The following is an 18,846-nucleotide window of genomic DNA, read 5'->3' on the forward strand; positions in this document are numbered from 1 at the left end:
TGACGTTGCCTCCTCCTCTGAAGTCGGCTCGTCTGATGACGTCTCCTCTGAAGTCAGCTCGTCTGATGTGGCCTCCTCCTCCGAAGTCGGCCCGTCTGATGACGTGGCCTCCTCCTCTGATGACGTCGCCGCCTCTTCTGAAGTCGGCCCGTCTGATGACGTGGCCTCCTCCTCTGATGACGTCGCCGCCTCTTCTGAAGTCGGCTCGTCTGATGACTTCGCCGCCTCTTCTGAAGTCGGCTCGTCTGATGACTTTGCCGCCTCTTCTGAAATCGGCTCGTCTGATGACTTCGCCGCCTCTTCTGAAGTCGGCTCGTCTGAAGACTTCGCCGCCTCTTCTGAAGTCGGCTCGTCTGACGACGTCGCCGCCTCTTCTGAAGTCGGCTCGTCTGACGACGTCGCCGCCTCTTCTGAAGTCGGCTCGTCTGACGACGTCGCCTCGTCTGAAGTCGGCTCGTCTGACGACGTCGCCTCGTCTGAAGTCGGCTCATCTGGGGATGCTCTCTGCACTCAAGAGGTCGACACTCCGTCCAGCCGGGCGTCTCCACGGTTTCCGGTTCCGATGGTGGTTTTGAGGGCCGCTCCGGCCCAGCCTGCAGAGACTTTGTCACCGGCCCAGCCTGCAGAGCTCCTCTATCATGGACGCAGACCCTCAAGGGTCCGTCCTCGTCTCCTCCTCTGCCGCTGGCGCCGGCCTCCAAGGGCCCGTCGCCTCCTCTTCTGCCGCAGGCGCCGGCCTCCAAGGGCCCGTCGCCTCCTCTTCTGCCGCAGGCGCCGGCCTCCAAGGGCCCGTCGCCTCCTCTTCTGCCGCAGGCGCCGGCCTCCAGGGGCCCGTCGCCTCCTCATCTGCCGCAGGCGCCGGCCTCCAGGGGCCCGTCGCCTCCTCATCTGCCGCAGGCGCCGGCCTCCAGGGGCCCGTCGCCTCCTCTTCTGCCGCAGGCGCCGGCCTCCAAGGGCCCGTCGCCTCCTCTTCTGCCGCAGGCGCCGGCCTCCAAGGGCCCGTCGCCTCCTCTTCTGCCGCAGGCACCGGCCTCCAAGGGCCCGTCGCCTCCTCTTCTGCCGCAGGCGCCGGCCTCCAAGGGCCCGTCGCCTCCTCTTCTGCCGCAGGCGCCGGCCTCCAAGGGCCCGTCTCCTCCTCATCTGCCGCAGGCGCCGGCCTCCATGGGCCCGTCGCCTCATCTGCCGCAGGCCCCCGGACTCTGCTGTTCCCTGCCGCCTCTCCATCGGTCCCTCGGTTCCTCTGGGCCCTCCCTCCGGGTCCCCCTCCTCCCGCCCTGCTCCTTGTTCCTGTGGGTGTCTGGGATCTGCCCTTTGGGGGGGGGGGGGGGGGTACTGTCACACCCTGTCCTGTCTCCCTGTTTAGTTCAGCTCTGTCTCGTTAATTACCCCCACCTGCCTCTTGTTTCCCAATCACCTTAGCTCCCGGGTCCTCCTGTATTTAAACCCTGTCTGTTTTGTGTCCTTTGTGGAGTCATTGTTTCATTGTCAGCGTGCGTCCTAATAAACCTGTGAAGTTAATTCTACCTGTCTGCCTGCTTCCTCCCCGGTCTGGATCCTCGCCTTATCTCCGCAGCACGTCGTGACACCCTCCCAGAGACAGCACTGTCCTCAATGTTAACCACCAGTCTCATAAAAGTGTTCCTTCCTTTCCCCTCTAGAGAAGACGACTATTGATAAAATAGAACCGGAAAAAGGGTTTAATAAAAGAGCTGGAAAAGGTTTAATAAAAAGAACTGGAAAAACAGTAGCAGGCTAAGATCTGTGAACAAAACACGCATTGTTAGTCCTATTCTAACGAAGCACAAAAAATGCTATAAATATTTTTGGTGGGGCTGTGCTATTTTTTATTTTTAAACAAACTTGTGCTTTCTGAGCTTTGTGCACAACTTCACTATTTCCTGAATTAAGCACAGCTCTTTTATTTCCTGTCTTACATCATTGGACCAACTGATTAATCCAGGTGTGTGACTATTGGCACGCTGCCTTGCAGACCAAGGTTGAAAAATACTGCATTAAATTGCACATAAAATAACACGACCATAAATGGTAAATAGGCAATGCAAGAGGCAAGTAACAAAAACATTTTGTTTAATTTCAACATTTGAGTGAACACCAAAAATTATGAGCAGGTCACTGTTACAGTAATGGTAGTAAACACTACTTAGACAAAATGCCAGAAATTTACACTGTTAAATATTTCTGGAGTGTTGTGCCAAGGTCAACTTTATACAAAGATCAAGTGGATGCATTTGTGTGTGTGTGTGTGTGTGTGTGTGTGTGTGTGTGTGTGTGTGTGTGTGTGTGTGTGTGTGTGTGTGATACCTCATTTGTACAGAAATGTTGCCCTTCTGTCCTTCTGAGTGGCAAAGGTCTCGATTAGCTTTATATTGAAGTCAGGAATGTTTGTGACAAGCTTTTTTTCCATGGAGAGCATGGCAAGAGCATTCAGCCCATCCTGTGTCATGGTGTTCCTCAAGGAAAGTCTTAATCCTCTTTAAAGTAGAAAAGCACCTTTCTGATTCGGCTGTGGTCATGGGTGTGGTGACAAGAATCTTCTTTTGCATGGCTCAGGATGGTGTGAAAAACCTGTCATATGATAAATAAAAAACAACAGATAAGTACATAGGAAACACTTTTATAAGAAATAATGTCATCAGTATCCTCTTACAAATGTCATATTTCCCAGTTTTTGGGACAATAAAACATTTCTGATTCTCAATCAGATGTTTTTACATTTGAGGTAAAAACATCTAATTGAGAATCAGAAATGTTTAATTGTCCCAGAAGCTGGGAAATTTCTTTGCTGCAGCAGAAGTGTAACAAGTAAAATGGAATCAGATTGATGTATGTACAAATTTACATGAAATACACATTTACGTGATTAAATATGTATAATAAGTATGTGTGTTGAAATTAGTTTTTACAGTTATTGCACATTAAACATGTTATTAAACAAATGTCCCGGTTTGTGGGACAACCAAGGATTTCTGATTCTGATTGTCTTGTTCACAGAAATGTAATGTACAGCTTACCTCTGCACCCAGCTGCTGTTGTTCCCTGCATGGCAACGTTAGCTCTGCTGCCTAGCATGGCTAGCTTCACCGTGTTGTTGTCCATGTGTGCCCGGGATGACTCGTGTTTCTTCACCTTCTCAGAAAAATGTTTCATGTCTGTAACTCCTGACTCATCCATGCCTTATCTGTCCCAGCCGTTTTGAATAACAAACACAGAAAGCAAAATAACGCATTAGCGTGATTGCATCCAGCTAGCCAAGCCTTCCTGGTGTACCAATTTTGGGAGAAGCCTAGTGTGTACAGTTTACCTCTCTCCTTCTCCTGCTGGCTTATCTTTACGTCGGGCTGATCTGGTCCAAGCTCTTTGACATTAAGTTTTTCCACCATAGTTCTCCTCTCGAACAGATACTGGAGGAGACCGAACTGAATTCAGAGGCTGCTGAGATCCGGTATCCATGCTGGTTGTAGTCACCGGCGGCGTCCATGTTACATCTGCGTCACGACCAAAAATGACTCTGCCGAGTTCTACCGAACACCAACGAATCCTTTGGCGGTAGCTCCATCGCCCATCATGCTTCTGAAACAACGTCGACGCTGATTGGATACATTCCCATTCCTACCCTTTGATATTCTTGTCAGCAATTGGACAGCTGGTCTCGTCCTGTTTGGGCGATTGAAAAACAGCACACAGCCTCCACCGCTCGGCAGAGACCAATATATATATATATATATATATATATATACATATATATATACATATATATATATATATATATATGTATATATATATGATTTATTTTTGTTACAAAACACACAATTAACTTAGAATATGTGATTATTGTTAATTTTATTTATTTATATTTTAAAATAAAAATTAGGGCAGCGCCCTATCGCCCTCTACTGGCCAGCCGCCACTGGCTATGAATGTTGTAAACCAGTACCTCATCGGCCGACCGCTTGCCAATGTAAATTCCCGGTTGTTCACCCCTCAGTCCTGCTCACATTTCATAAAGAGAAACCGATTAAGGAAAAAACCTTTAAACTAAAGCAAAGCCAGATCACTCACCACTTAGCTACACCCACGTCTGCACCCAAAGCGAGGCTTTCGGCTTTTGCGGCTAGACCCCAGCTGCCCTAATTATAGCAGCCCTCTAACTACACACCTGGCCTCTCCTGTGTCAGCGGCATGACACGTACAACCAGAATTACTTCCGGGAACTAAGGTGACCCGGTTACACTGGGCAAACAACACTAAGATTAATAAACAAAGAGGTCATCCAACACGTGGGTAAATAACAATAAACAACTAAACACAAAGCGCCGGGACTAAACCGGGTAAAAGGAAGGAATTTGGAGGAACACCAAAAACTCCACCAAAAGGGTGAGCTGAACTCTTTTACGAGTATGCTAGTGAAACACAACCAAGCTTGATATTTCGAGGAAGGATAATCTAACCACATAGGTATCAAATGAGACTTTTCTAGGAAGGAAAAAGAGGAACACTCGCTCTAACACCAGGCCTCTTCTAAGCTTCCCTCCTCGAATGTCAGAAGGAGCTGCCTTTTAACAGGGAGCGCACTGATTGAAATGAGCTGCACCTGGCTCCGTTAGAGCCAGGAGAGCAAGATGTAGCGATGAGGCCACCTTGTGGCCACCAAAATAGACAGCGTCTGTTACACCCCACTACAATGACCTTATCAGTATGTAGCACCAAATCAGATAAAAAATCAGAGATCTGATCCAAAAACTCAGAGTAAGGGCCTGGTGGACGATATAAAACTACAAACAAAAGTGGTTTTACAGTTTTGCAATCTGGATTAGGAAAACTAAGAATAAGATGTTCGAACGAACTGTAGCTATTAATTGGTAAGGGACTGATTAATAAGTCCGAATGAAAAATGGTTGCTACCCCTCCTCCTCGCCCTGTACTTCGAGCAATATGATGATTTAAATAATTTGAAGGAGTCAACTCGTTTAAGCTAACATAGTCCTCTTGCTGCAGCCAGGATTCTGTGAGAGAGAGCAAAGAGATCTGATTATCACAAATCAAGTCATTAACTAACAAAGTCTTAGAAAAAATGGATCTAATGTTCAACAACCCACATTTAATTTTTCTAGTTTTCTGCTCGGTTGAATTTGTTCTAATATTTATGAGATTTCCATGATTTGCTTTATTAAGCCTGATATTCAATCTGTGTGATTTTGGCCGTGGGCAGGACACTGTCTCTATGGGGTAGTGGGTGGGTAACAGTACAGAAGCTGCAGAGGGGTGTGTTAAACTACGACTCTGCTTCCTGGTCTGGACCCTGGGTAGTCATGGAGGACTAATAAAACTGGCCATGTTCCTAGAAAGAAGAGCTGCACCATCCAAAGAGGGATGGATGCCGTCTCTCCGCATCAGACCAGGTTTTCCCCAAAAAGTTTTCCAATTATCAATGTAGCCCACGTTGTTTTCAGGACACCACCTAGACAGCCAGCGGTTGAAGGACAGCGTGCGGCTAAACATGACGTCACTGGTCCGATCAGGCAGGGGGCCAGAGAAAATTACGAAGTCCGACATTGTTTTGGCAAACTTGCACACCGAAGCAACATTAATTTTACTGACCTCCGATTGGCGTAACCGGGTGTCGTAACCGCCAGCGTGGATAACAATCTTACTGTATTTACGCTTATCCTTAGCCAGCAGTTTCAGATAAGATTTAATGTCGGCCGCTCTGGCCCCAGGTAAACATTTAACTATGGTTGCTGGAGTCTCTAATGCCACGTTTCTGACTATGGAGCTGCCAATGATCAGAGTCGGCTTGTCAGTGGGTGCGTCACTGAGCGGGGAAAATCTTTTAGAAACGTGGACGGGTTGGTGGTGGCCGACGGGCTGAGTTCTATGCTTCCTGCGTACCGTCACCCAGCCGGCCTGAGGTCCCGCTTGGGTTCTGCTGGAGGACCGCTACGGGGTTGTTCTGAGCTAGTTAGCCCCGCGCTAGCTAAGTAGCTACGGCTGTTTACGGGCTTTTCAACAGCGCAGAGCCGGGACTCCAATTCCGACACCCTCGCCTCCAAAGCTACAAAAATGCTACATTTATTACACGTACCATTATCGCTAAAGGAGGCAGAGGAGTAACTAAAAATCTGACACAGAGAGGAAGAGATAGGAGACGGAGAAGCAGAGACAGAAGTAGCTTTGTTTGCTTGTAGAGTTGTTTTATTTATTATTATGTGAACATGATCAACATGTGTTTGTTGTTGTTCAGGCAGGCCACAGGCCACAGCAAGCATTTAACAAATCCTATTTTGAATCAGTAAAAAATGATTCAAGGAATTTTTTCAAACCATTTGAATATTCGTTTCAATATTTCAGCCCTATTAGCTCTGTTAGCAAATAGTTGACCGAATTTAACCGTTAAAACCCCAGTTAACTGGTTCAAAAAATTGAAAACATGCATCATGAGAGCGCACATACCTTTATCTTTCTCCTCTTTTTTCTTTTTTTTTTTCCTGAATCGGGCACCTGGTGGTTTTAGCCTTTTTATATTCATCTCTTCTGTTTGGCTCTTGACTCAATAAGTTTCCTTTAGTCAGGACTAAACAATTTGTCCTTGATGGGGGGGGTGGGGGGGGGGGGGGGTGACCACAAAATCATTTTGTTTTTCCTTTTTTATTTGGTCATTTCACACAATTCAGAAAAACCTGAAAGAATGATAGGCCTGTGTTTATGATATTATGAATGAAATGTGTGTTAAATAGAAGAACATCAAGATGTGATTGACTATAGCCATGTTACAGTTGATTCAGCCTCTACCTGCTCATTTCATTTGGGAAAGACCCAGAGGTGAATTCCCCCGCCGCACCCCTCCCCTTCCTCATACACGCACGGTACACGTGAACATTCTCAGTCAGCAGGAGCGCCTGCAGCTGCAGGGGGCGCCAACTTGCCGTTTCCAATCCAGACACTGTGATATGACAGATAATAGAACACCTCGGTGCGGCGCAGATTTATTTTTTTATTTTTTACTCAGCGCTTGTGCGCCCCTTTTGTGTCATGAAAAAATGCCGCCCCGGGCAACTGCCCTGTCTGCCCGTGCCTAAAACCGCTACTGGGCACAACAGTGATTTCAAAAATATATTTCTTCACATTTCAAGGTTTTATATAGCCCATCCAATCAACATTAAAACAGGCGCTCCTAAAGCGCCCTCTAGTGTTTGGTTAGTAAAATTGCCTTTAATCAACTTAACCTCCTTCTCGTCTTCCTCTTTTATCACCATTATTTCTAAATTTGGTGTTTATTCTGCAAATCTCCGTGCCTTCGTATTTATCTATTCCTGTTGTTTATCAGCTTCATGATTTCTTTGTCAACGCCCCTTTGTGTCAGTGATGTCCGAGTGATTTAACCCTAAAAGTTAACCCCCAAATGTCTGCAACCTTCTGTAACTACTGCAAAGCCTTGTATGAGCTAATATAAATACATAAAATAACAGAAAAATCTGATAAGCTGTAATAAGTTGGCTTCACTCCTCCCGACGCCCCCAGTTTTCAGTGTTTTCCCTTCATATAAGCCAAGACGGTGGATCAGCCACCGTGTTTGTTTTATGCTCTTTAAAACAAAGATCTATTTGAAAGACAGATAGTTCTATGTGAATAATAATAACTATGATGATAATCAAGAGGAATCTAAATGTTGAGCTGAAATGATCGGAGCCTGTACATTTCTGTTGGAGTTCTGGATGTGTTGTGACGGCTGTTGTTCCACGGTCAGGTTTAGGTTGCGTTTCTGCTGTGACGATACACTCCTGTACAGTTGTGATTAGAATAAATGTATAAATTATACCTCGCTTTGCCTTTTTAATGCTTCATGTACGGCAATGTGCATTTTGTCTTGGGGCTGATTGGAGAACTGTAAAGGACTTCCTGCTACAAAAGCACATGTTAAAGGGGACGTGTTACGACTATATTTTTAAAGTTAGAACAATTTTGTGGTCTATACAAAACAGGAAAATGAAGATTTTTGCACAAAACCCCTTTAAGCAATCTCACCAGCTCTTTTTGACATTTTCAGTACCTTTAAGAATACACGCTTGCTGGATCACAGGAGACTGGGTTTCCAGGTAGCTGGAGGACTGGAGGAGCTGAGCACGGAATAGGGAGCAGGATCCAGTAAGGTAAGGTCAGTATGGAGCGGACAGCCAGGGAGCGGCTGGGAGACAGCGGGACTGGTCCGGTAGGTTGCAGGACGGTGTGAAAGGTGGTGGTGGAAATCTGGAGAAGAGGCAGCTTACAAAAATCAGGCAAGCTTGGAAAAACACACAGGAACCAGCAATCTGGCTAGAAGTACGACTTGGACGATATCTATTCGGATTACTCAGTAATCAGGCTCGGGAGTCGTAGATACCAAAGTTGAGTTAATCATCCAGCGAATAAAGATGTCTCCCAGCAGCTTATATGTCCCTGGCCAGCTGATGAGCAGATGGGCTGCAGCTGGTCCACTCCTTGACACGCCCACCTGCAGGAGAAGCTCAGAGAAGGTTTAGCAGAGAGAGGAGGACTCACCCCAGACCACGACACCAAGATAACTTAAAGTGATACTTTACAACTTTTTCGTATTTTGAACTCATTTTCTTGAGCCAGTATCCAAAATGACCCTTTACATGGTGAATGAAATGTCACTCAGACCCTCACCGCTCTGTGGCCAGAATACCACACTTGCAACTTCAGATTGCCGGTCAGGTCTGTTGGAGTTAGTGGAGCTGATATAGCTGGTTCTGCAGCCTTAAGGTGCTTTTCCAGGAACTCTACTCAGGGCAACTCGGACCGATGCAGTTCAGCCCGACCACGGTTTCCAAGGGCACGCTTTGGTATTTTCTCCCCTATTTTAGTCCCTGCTCCATTGAGGTACCTGGCAAGGCTGAGTTGGACCGGTATCGTGATTCTGGCCGCTGATTGGCTAAGGGCTTCATGGAGCTGGCGTGGGAAAAAACTGCTTTCAGATGGGCTGACTCAAACCACGCTGTACAGAGCTGTTTTAGGCTGAGTAGTGCTCCTGGGAAACCACCCTCAGTGTCTACATGAGTGATTCATCACTAAATTGAACAAATCAGCAGCAGCAGCTCCTAGATGTTACTACTGGGTATGGAATGGAATATGATTTAAAATATAACTCGAGCAAAAGTGTTGTTCTAATCTACAGAACCACCCAGGATAAAGGGCTTAATTTTTCTGTGTTTAAGTTGTCCAGCAACAGTCTTGCAGTCTGTGAAAAGATAAAATATCTTGGACACTTTATCACAGCCAATATGAGCGACGATGATGACATTTACAGGCAGTGCTGCAAGCTATATGTGCAAGCAAACACCATTGCACGCACATTCATCTGTTGTTCCACACCTGTTGAAGTGGCATTATTTAAAGCATACTGCACACCACTATATACTGCACATCTGTGGTCATTCTATAAAAAGTCTAGCTTGCACAGGTTACAAGTGGCATACATTGATGCAATGAGAATCCTCCTCAAAATTCCCAGGGGAGGCAGTGCTAGTCAAACGTGTGTTTCTGTGAGCGTGTGCACATTTAAGGCACTTCTAAGAAATTTAATGTTCAAGTTTATGAGACGGCTGGAAGAGTCTTCCAATAGTATTATAGTTGCACTCTCAAATCCCACTGTGAGCTGTCTAGGCTGAGAATGCACTGGTTAAAATGTTTGGGTGGATTTATCTCAACTAGTTAGTTTTGTTGTTCCTTACCTCCACTGCAGTTATATCCTGTGATTTTATACAGGCTTTTATTGGTATCAATGTTAATTGGTATCCTTTCTTTTCTTGTGTTTTTCTTGTATCTTTTTCTTTTATCTGTATGTTTCTTTTAAAATGGACTTTAAGTCTGGCAATAAACATATTATAAATCAGCTGCGTTCATGATTTAAAACATGCAGGAGATGTGCTGGAAGCAGACTGCAGCTCCAGGTATGTCCGCTCAATATTTGTTTGAGTCCCAACAGAGCCAACTGCCAGTCTGGAGTTGAAAGTAGAACATTCTGGCCAAAGGGATGCGATGTGTGCTGGGTGGCTGTTCATTAACCCTCTAAAACAGGAGTATTCGATTCCGGTCCTGGAGGGCTGATTCAGTGGTTTAATCACCTGTGCAGCAGTTCAGGCTCTGCAGAAGCTTAACCCCGTAAATTTCCAGCGCAACGGGGTTTTGTCCCTCGGGCGGGACGCTGGAATGCTAAGGAGTTAATCGCCTGCTGGTTGAAATCAGGTGTGTCGAAACGGAGTTAAAACTAAAACGTGCTTGATACCGGCCCTCCAGGCTGGGAACTTCATACCACTGCTGTTAACGGTCATTTTAGCACATACTGGCTCAAGAAAATTTTTAAATATAAAAATTTCATATCATGGCTTTAAAATGTGTGTAGGACTCCGACATAGGGTTCAGACGTTTTCCTGCAACTGTAAACACAATTTTCTGTAATTATTGAATTTGAAGTTGATTAAAATACAGCTAAACATGACGTACTAGCGGCATGAGCTGCCCTGTAAGACATCTTTTTAGTGACGTATGACAAACAGCTCTTCACTGTTTAGAGGAAGTTAGATTTTTATGAAGATTTATGACAAAATTCCTTAAAATGAATAACTGAACCTAGTTTATCTTTATGTAGATGGTAAAGTGTAGTGAAACAGCGTTAGTCTCAGTCGGCATAAGCAGCAGGGCCCTGCAGGGAATCGAACCCCGTCTCATTACTGAGAGTTCCGTTACCAGAGCCTTTTGCTTTGGGCGACCGGAGACGGTAAAGCAAAACCTGCATCAACACAGCATTTAATGTTGGAACATAAATTCTGTCTTGAAGCAGGAAAAAAGAAACCGTAAGACTAAAAAATTTTTTCTAATTAAATTCATTTTAGTATTTTATAAACGTTTTACAGATTTAGAGCCTCCTTTGACTTTTATGCTTTTCGTTTACTTCTCGTTCTTTTACGATGTTTATCCGTTCTTTTGTCGCAGTGAAACGCATCGTAATTTTGTTCTGCGGTGAATCTTAAAGTTATGTTGAATGTAAATAATCTGAGTCTTTATTGCTTTAATTTAACAGCACAGTAACTCGTTAAATATTCATTTGAATCATTTACATGTTTAATTAGACTATATTTTATTAGCCTTTAATATTTTAGTATTTATTGTTTAACTTTTGTAAAGAGCTATTTTTAAACGCGTGCACATTTAAACACTAAAACCTTTGTTTGCTCCGTCTGTGTCAGAGCTCTGCTGTTCAGCTCCTTCCTGGTTCCTGCAGGACCACAAAGCCCAGAGAAGCTCAGTCCAGCAGGACGTGAGGACACAAACAGACACGGAGAGCTCCTCCTAAACCTGGAATCAAACTTTTCTACAGATAATTTAGAACAGTTTCTTGTGACAGAACAGTTAGTGAAACAGAAAGGACATGATGAAGATGATGTTATCGTCCTTGTCTTTCATACGGATCAAAGATCACCATCAGCTTATGCTCATGTCACCAAGTAAACGTCCCATTCCTCACTAAGACCTGCTCTGTCTGCTCTACCAGATTATCAGGAGCATCACTGTAGTTGTAGTTTTGCCTCCATCTTCCTGCCCTCCTTGGTCTCTTGTTTATCTTCTACCTCCTCTCACCATCCATCTCAGGTGGGATCTTGTTTGCTCCGATGGCCTCTTGTGTTCCAGGCTTACATCTTTTAGTGAACGTTAGAATATCATATACTAATATATATGCATGTGTGTGTGTGTGTGTGTGTGTGTGTGTGTGTGTGTGTGTGTATGATGCTAAACCAGACTGCCTGCTCCATCAGATGAAAAGGAAATGCTCTCAGGACCCAAATAAAATAGAAGATTTAGCAACCAGACACAGAAGCCCAGGTGAAACGTCCACATCAGCATCTCCAGTTCTACCAGCTCTAAAAACACACTTCTTAAATAATAAAACACTAAACTCAGCCAACGGATGAAGACGTCTTGGTGCCAGACGCTACCTAAGACATCACCAGTTCAGCTGACTTGATAAAACACTTGGTGACTAAAACAAACATCTGGTGACCTGGTAAAAAACAGTCCTGGTGCAACAAGCTACCTGAGACAAACCTTTCCAGTCGACCAGTTCAAGAAAGAAAGAAATGATCTTCAGTGGTGCTGCACTGGAACAAAAAGATATCTCTAGTCCGAGTCAGAGTCCTCCGAGTCGTCCCATCTTGGTCTCTTCGGTGGGATGTACGGGAAGCGCTCTCCAGTCCTCTTCTGGCTGGATCCAAGGACTGAGGTAGAAGGACTGGGTTTTTCTACATCCTGGACCTCTTCAGCGCTCCCGTGGGCAGGCCTGGGATCTTCTGGAAGCTCTTCCGGTGGGGCCAGAGGAGCTACCGCCAGCCAGAAGTCTTCTGGTGGTGGAAACTGCTGGTCTTCATCGCTATCCAGAACTGAGCTACCATAACCAGAGTCCACACTAGAAGCCATAAAACCTTCTAAAGCTGACCAATCTGAGCTACTGTCAGTCTCCTCCAACTCCTCATCACTACTCAGACCATCAATAGCAAACTCTGCCTCTACTGGAGGAGCCTGACCATGACACACAAACACAACATCATCATCAGGAATGTGAAGGGCTGGGTACCTACCTTCATCTTCATCGAGAATCCGGATGACCTCAGGGGCCCCTGCAGTCACGGGACGCTCCACGATGAAGATGCCTGTGAGGACAAAAGAAGACACATTAAATCCACTTGTGTCATAAAACAGTTATGAAAAAGCTACAATGACTTGTTTACAATACAAGAGATGTGTGTCTGCATCTGCATGTGTGCACAAGATACACTTTACTAATCTGGTTGTTTTTGGGGTTTAACAGGTTAAAACCAAGTTCTGCTTTTACTCAAAAAGTTTCCATTTTTAATTTATGTGATTGTTTATTATTTATGTTTCATGTTTATAGCTGATGTATTTCTCAAAAGATGTAATGTTTTACAGCTTGTAGACACAACACTGCTCAAATAAAGTTGTTTTAAAATGGGCTCTATAAAAATAAACAGAAGACTCATTAAACTGGTGAAAAGTGTTTAAAATAGATTCAAACGGACAGAAATGCATTTATAAACCTGAGAACCAACTCAGAGAACACATCAAACTTTCTACTTGGATAAAACAGATGAAGCCCTTAAAGATCAAAGGTCTCTAGTTCACTCAGATTTATGGAAACAACTCATGTTCACCGATGCTAACAGGCTGAAGCTAAAGCTAGCTGTACGTTCTAGCATGTTCTACGTCATGATGTTTCATACCTGGTTCATCCGTTGCTATGGTCACGAAAACAACATGTTTTTGTTTGAATACAAAACATCTGATGTATTCAAACTGGAGATTACAAAAGCACAACGGCACTAAAAGTCCTCACTGCTATTACATAATTAGCTAAGTGACAGTTCGAAAACAGCTGCAGTAATAGCTTCTGTCCACCAGAGGGCTGAGAGACCTCTCGGGTGCACCTGCTGCAAAGAGACGGGTTAGGAATCTGTTGCACGCATGTGCGTGTATACGTCATAGAATTAGAACGGCTCGACTATAAAAGCTCATCGAATTTTTAAAAGTCTTTCTTTCGAACTTGCGCTGGAGCAGGCAGCACTTGGTCGAGAGAGCTTCTGGAGATTTGCTTCAAAAGTAGCCCTTGGACGAGCTTGGAGAACCTCTGCAGAGCAGAAATCGCTGAATAAGTTTGTGGCTAGCTGAAGAAGACCCGAGAACCAACCTACCAGAGAGATGTTGGTCTTCCGGGAGGAGCACGGTAAGCTAACATCAGTTAAATTCTCCGTCTGACTTATTTCATGTCTCCTAAAGGACAAACTACTGAAACATTATTATAATGTTAAATTTGTGTATTTGAGAGACCGAATGTGTGTTTTAAAATCACATTTGGTGTTTTACTCATGAACAAGACCCCGAGATACTTGAACTCCTCCACTTGAGGCAGGACCTCTCCACCGACCTGGAGTTGACAAACGCTCTTTTCCGATTGAGAACCATGGTCTCAGACTTGGAGGTGCTGATCCTCATCCCAGCCTCTTCACACTCGGCTGCAACCTCCCCAGCAAGAGCTGTAGGTCGGAGCCTGATGAAGCTGGGACGACCACATCGTCCGCATAAAGCAGAGATGAGGGTGCGAGATCGACAGGCGGATTGGGGCAGCGTCTGCAGTGATGCGGCCGCTGAACCGGTCAGTTGTGGGGAAGAAGGAGCTGAGCCGGAAAGCAAGGCTCTCGGTTTACCGGCCAGTCCTCCCCTATGGTCATGAGCTTTGTGTAATGACCGAAAGGACACGATCGCGGATACAAGCGTCTGAAATGAGTTTTCTCCGCGGGGTGGCTGGGTCAGCCTTAGGGATAGGGTGAGGGGCTCGGACATTCGGTAGAGACTCGGAATAGAGCCGCTGCTCCTCCATATCGAGGAGTCAGTTGAGGTGGTTTGGGCATCTTGTTAGAAGGCCTCCTGAACGCCTCCCTGGTGAGGTGTTTTGGGCATGTCCTGCTGGCAGGAGGCCCCCTGGACGGCCCAGGACACGATGGAGAAAGTACATATCCGAACTGGCCCAGGAACGCCTTGGGGTCCTGCCGGAGGAGCTGGTGGAGGTGGCCGGAGAGAGGACGGTGTGGAGCTCCCTAGTTGGGATGCTGCCCTCGCGACCCGGACACGGATAGCGGAAGAAGACGAGACGAGATTTGGTGTTTTATGGAGGTGAAACATGTTTTCTGTGGACAAGTGAGGCTCAAATTCCCCTGGAACAGTTTGAACACATCAAATATTTTTACTAGTTTTGTTCTGGCATGTCGGTTTCTTTTGTATTATTGATATAAAAGAGGATGGACAGCAGCGAGGTGAGTGAGCGCGAGGAGCGCCTGTTGGTTTTTGTCAGCTGGGCAAGCAAAATAAAAACTGAATATGTGGTTCTTTTAGCGGGATAGAGACAAAAGGTTTCTCACATTAGCACCGACCTGTGACTCAACCTCATCACACAGCCTCAGCATCTTGAGGGTCCCAGCAGGTCGGTGGGATGACTATATCAGACTAGAGAGAACCGTTAAAAGAAAACCACCAATTTGGTTTCAGCAAACCCATTTAGTTCAATTTTACATTGAAAATTTTAAAACTAATAAAATGACAAGTACGATTCTAAAAAAGAATGCTTCAAACAAAAACATGTTTTTTTCGTGACCATAGCAACGATGAACCAGGTATGAAACGTCATGACGTAGAACATGCTAGAACGTACAGCTAGCTTTAGCTTCAGCCTGTTAGCATCGGTGAACATGAGTTGTTTCCATTAATCTGAGTGAACTAGAGACCTTTGATCTTTAAGGACTTCATCTGTTTTATCCAAGTAGAAAGTTTGATGTGTTCTCTGAGTTGGTTCTCAGGTTTATAAATGCATTTCTGTCCGTTTGAATCTATTTTAAACAGTTTTCACCAGTTTAATGAGTCTTCTGTTTATTTTTATAGAGCCCATTTTAAAACAACTTTATTTGAGCAGTGTTGTGTCTACAAGCTGTAAAACATTACATCTTTTTAGAAATACATCAGCTATAAACATGAAACATAAATAATAAACAATCACATAAATTAAAAATGGAAACTTTTTCAGTAAAAGCAGAACTCGGTTTTAACCTGTTAAACCCCAAAAACAACCAGATTAGTAAAGTGTATCTTGTGCACACATGCAGATGCAGACACACATCTCTTGTATTGTAAACAAGTCATTGTAGCTTTTTCATAACTGTTTTATGACACAAGTGGATTTAATGTGTCTTGTTTTGTCCTCACAGGCATCTTCATCGTGGAGCGTCCCGTGACTGCAGGGGCCCCTGAGGTCATCCGGATTCTCGATGAAGATGAAGGTAGGTACCCAGCCCTTCACATTCCTGATGATGATGTGGTGTTTGTGGATCTTAGTCAGGCTCCTCCACAAGTGGTAGAGTTTGTTATTGAGGGTCTGAGTAGTGATGAGGAGTTGGAGGTAGAGTTTGCTTTTTTTGAGGGTCTGCGTAGAGATGAGGAGTCGGAGGAGACTGACATTAGCTCAGATCGGTCAGATTTAGGTTTTGGGTACCCAGCCCTTCACATTCCTGATGATGATGTGGTGTTTGTGGGTCATGGTCAGGCTCCTCCAGTAGAGGCAGAGTTTGCTATTGAGGGTCTGAGTAGTGATGAGGAGTTGGAGGAGACTGACAGTAGCTCAGATTGGTCAGCTTTAGAAGATTTTATGGCTTCTAGTGTGGACTCTGGTTATGGTAGCTCAGTTCTGGATAGCAATGAAGACCAGCAGTTTCCACCACCAGAAGACTTCTGGCTGGCGGTAGCTCCTCCGGTCCCGCCGGAAGAGCTTCCAGAAGATCCCAGGCCTGCCCACGGGAGCGCTGAAGAGGTCCAGGATGTAGAAGAACCCACTCCTTCTACCTCAGTCCTTGGATCCATCCAGAAGAGGACTGGAGAGCGCTTCCCGTACATCCCACCGAAGAGACCAAGATGGGACGACTCCGACTCGGACTAGAGATATTTTTTTGTTCCAGTGCAGCGCCACTGAAGATCATTTATTTCTTTCTTTCTTGAACTGGTCGACTGGAAAGGTTTGTCTCAGGTAGCTTGTTGCACCAGGACTGTTTTTTACCAGGTCACCAGATGTTTGTTTTAGTCACCAAGTGTTTTATCAAGTCAGCTGAACTGGTGATGTCTTAGGTAGCGTCTGGCACCAGGACGTCTTCATCCGTTGGCTGAGTTTAGTGTTTTATTATTTAAGAAGTGTGTTTTTAGAGCTGGTAGAACTGGAGATGCTGATGTGGACGTTTCACCTGGGCTTCTGTGTCTGGTTGCTAAATCTTCTATTTTATTTGGGTCCTGAGATGATTTCCTTTTCATCTGATGGAGCAGGCAGTCTGGTTTAGCATCATACACACACACACACACACACACACACACATGCATATATATTAGTACATGATATTCTAACGTTCACTAAAAGATGTAAGCCTGGAACACAAGAGGCCATCGGAGCAAACAAGATCCCACCTGAGATGGATGGTGAGAGGAGGTAGAAGATAAACAAGAGACCAAGGAGGGCAGGAAGATGGAGGCAAAACTACAACTACAGTGATGCTTCTGATAATCTGGTAGAGCAGATAGAGCAGGTCTTAGTGAGAAATGGGACGTTTACTTGGTGACATGAGCATAAGCTGATGGTGATCTTTGATCCGTATGAAAGACAAGGACGATAACATCATCTTCATCATGTCCTTTCTGTTTCACTAACTGTTCTGTCACAAGAAACTGTTCTAAATAATGTGTAGAAAAGTTTGATTCCAGGTTTAGGAGGAGCTCTCCGTGTCTGTTTGTGTCCTCACGTCCTGCTGGACTGAGCTTCTCTGGGCTTTGTGGTCCTGCAGGAACCAGGAAGGAGCTGAACAGCAGAGCTCTGACACAGACGGAGCAAACAAAGGTTTTAGTGTTTAAATGTGCACGCGTTTAAAAATAGCTCTTTACAAAAGTTAAACAATAAATACTAAAATATTAAAGGCTAATAAAATAGTCTAAACATGTAAATGATTAACTCATTCACTGCCAGCCGTTTCCTGATCACTAACGGCCTTCGCTGCCAGCGTTTCTCACCGTTTTTACTGTTTTTTTTAAGAGTCACAGAACGTTGCGCGCTAGCATGATGTCGACGCCAAAAACACCAAAACAAAGAGGAGACTCACCTCTTACATCAGGAAGAAGCTGCGTGTTTCGAGCGTTATCGTTCTTTCATAATCCGTTGTCGAATTGTGATCGGCAGACGCTTTTCCGGTTCGCGCCTCACTTTTTTTACAGGAACGGCCCAAAACGATCTCCAAACACATGGATGTGTTGCTTCCTGATCATGTGATCTGTGACATATGCGGATGAAGATCGACTTCAGGGCTGAGATGTTTGTTCTCTCAGCGCGGCGACTCGTTCCGATGCTCAAACAGTAAAAAAAAATGCAAATGACAACTTTAGTCGTCATTGGCAGTGAATGAATTAAAGCAATAAAGACTCAGATTATTTACATTCAACATAACTTTAAGATTCACCGCAGAACAAAATTACGATGCGTTTCACTGCGACAAAAGAACGGATAAACATCGTAAAAGAACGAGAAGTAAACGAAAAGCATAAAAGTCAAAGGAGGCTCTAAATCTGTAAAACGTTTATAAAATACTAAAATGAATTTAATTAGAAAAAATTTTTTAGTCTGACGGTTTCTTTTTTCCTGCTTCAAGACAGAATTTATGTTCCAACATTAAATGCTGTGTTGATGCAGGTTTTGCTTTACCGTCTCGGGTCGCCCAAAGCAAAAGGCTCTGGTAACGGAACTCTCAGTAATGAGACGGGGTTCGATTCCCTGCAGGGCCCTGCTGCTTATGCCGACTGAGACTAACGCTGTTTCACTACACTTTACCATCTACATAAAGATAAACTAGGTTCAGTTATTCATTTTAAGGAATTTTGTCATAAATCATCATAAAAATCTAAATTCCTCTAAACAGTGAAGAGCTGTTTGTCATACGTCACTAAAAAGATGTCTTACAGGGCAGCTCATGCCGCTAGTACGTCGTGATTAGCTGTATTTTAATCAACTTCATATTCAATAATTACAGAAAATTGTGTTTACAGTTGCAGCAAAACGTCTGAACCCTATGTCGGAGTCCTACACACATTTTAAAGCCATGATATGAAATTTTTATATTTAAAAATTTTCTTGAGCCGGTATGTGCTAAAATGACTGTTAACAGCAGTGGTATGAAGTTCCCAGCC

The 18,846-nt window shown here is 44.6% G+C and overlaps 1 long non-coding RNA gene across 1 annotated transcript; it reads right to left on the bottom strand.

Moving 5' to 3' along the window:
• Nucleotides 1-14,172: 14,172 nt before the first annotated feature.
• On the bottom strand, nt 14,173-18,059 carry LOC139071532 (uncharacterized). The gene is made up of 3 exons (XR_011521388.1): nt 17,769-18,059; nt 17,083-17,485; nt 14,173-16,949 (listed from the first exon to the last, which is right to left on the bottom strand). It is a non-coding gene; the product is annotated as an uncharacterized lncRNA (long non-coding RNA).
• Between the last annotated feature and the right edge of the window lie 787 nt (nt 18,060-18,846).

Source organism: Nothobranchius furzeri, chromosome 8, assembly GCF_043380555.1.
Source record: "Nothobranchius furzeri strain GRZ-AD chromosome 8, NfurGRZ-RIMD1, whole genome shotgun sequence".
NCBI lineage: Eukaryota > Metazoa > Chordata > Actinopteri > Cyprinodontiformes > Nothobranchiidae > Nothobranchius > Nothobranchius furzeri.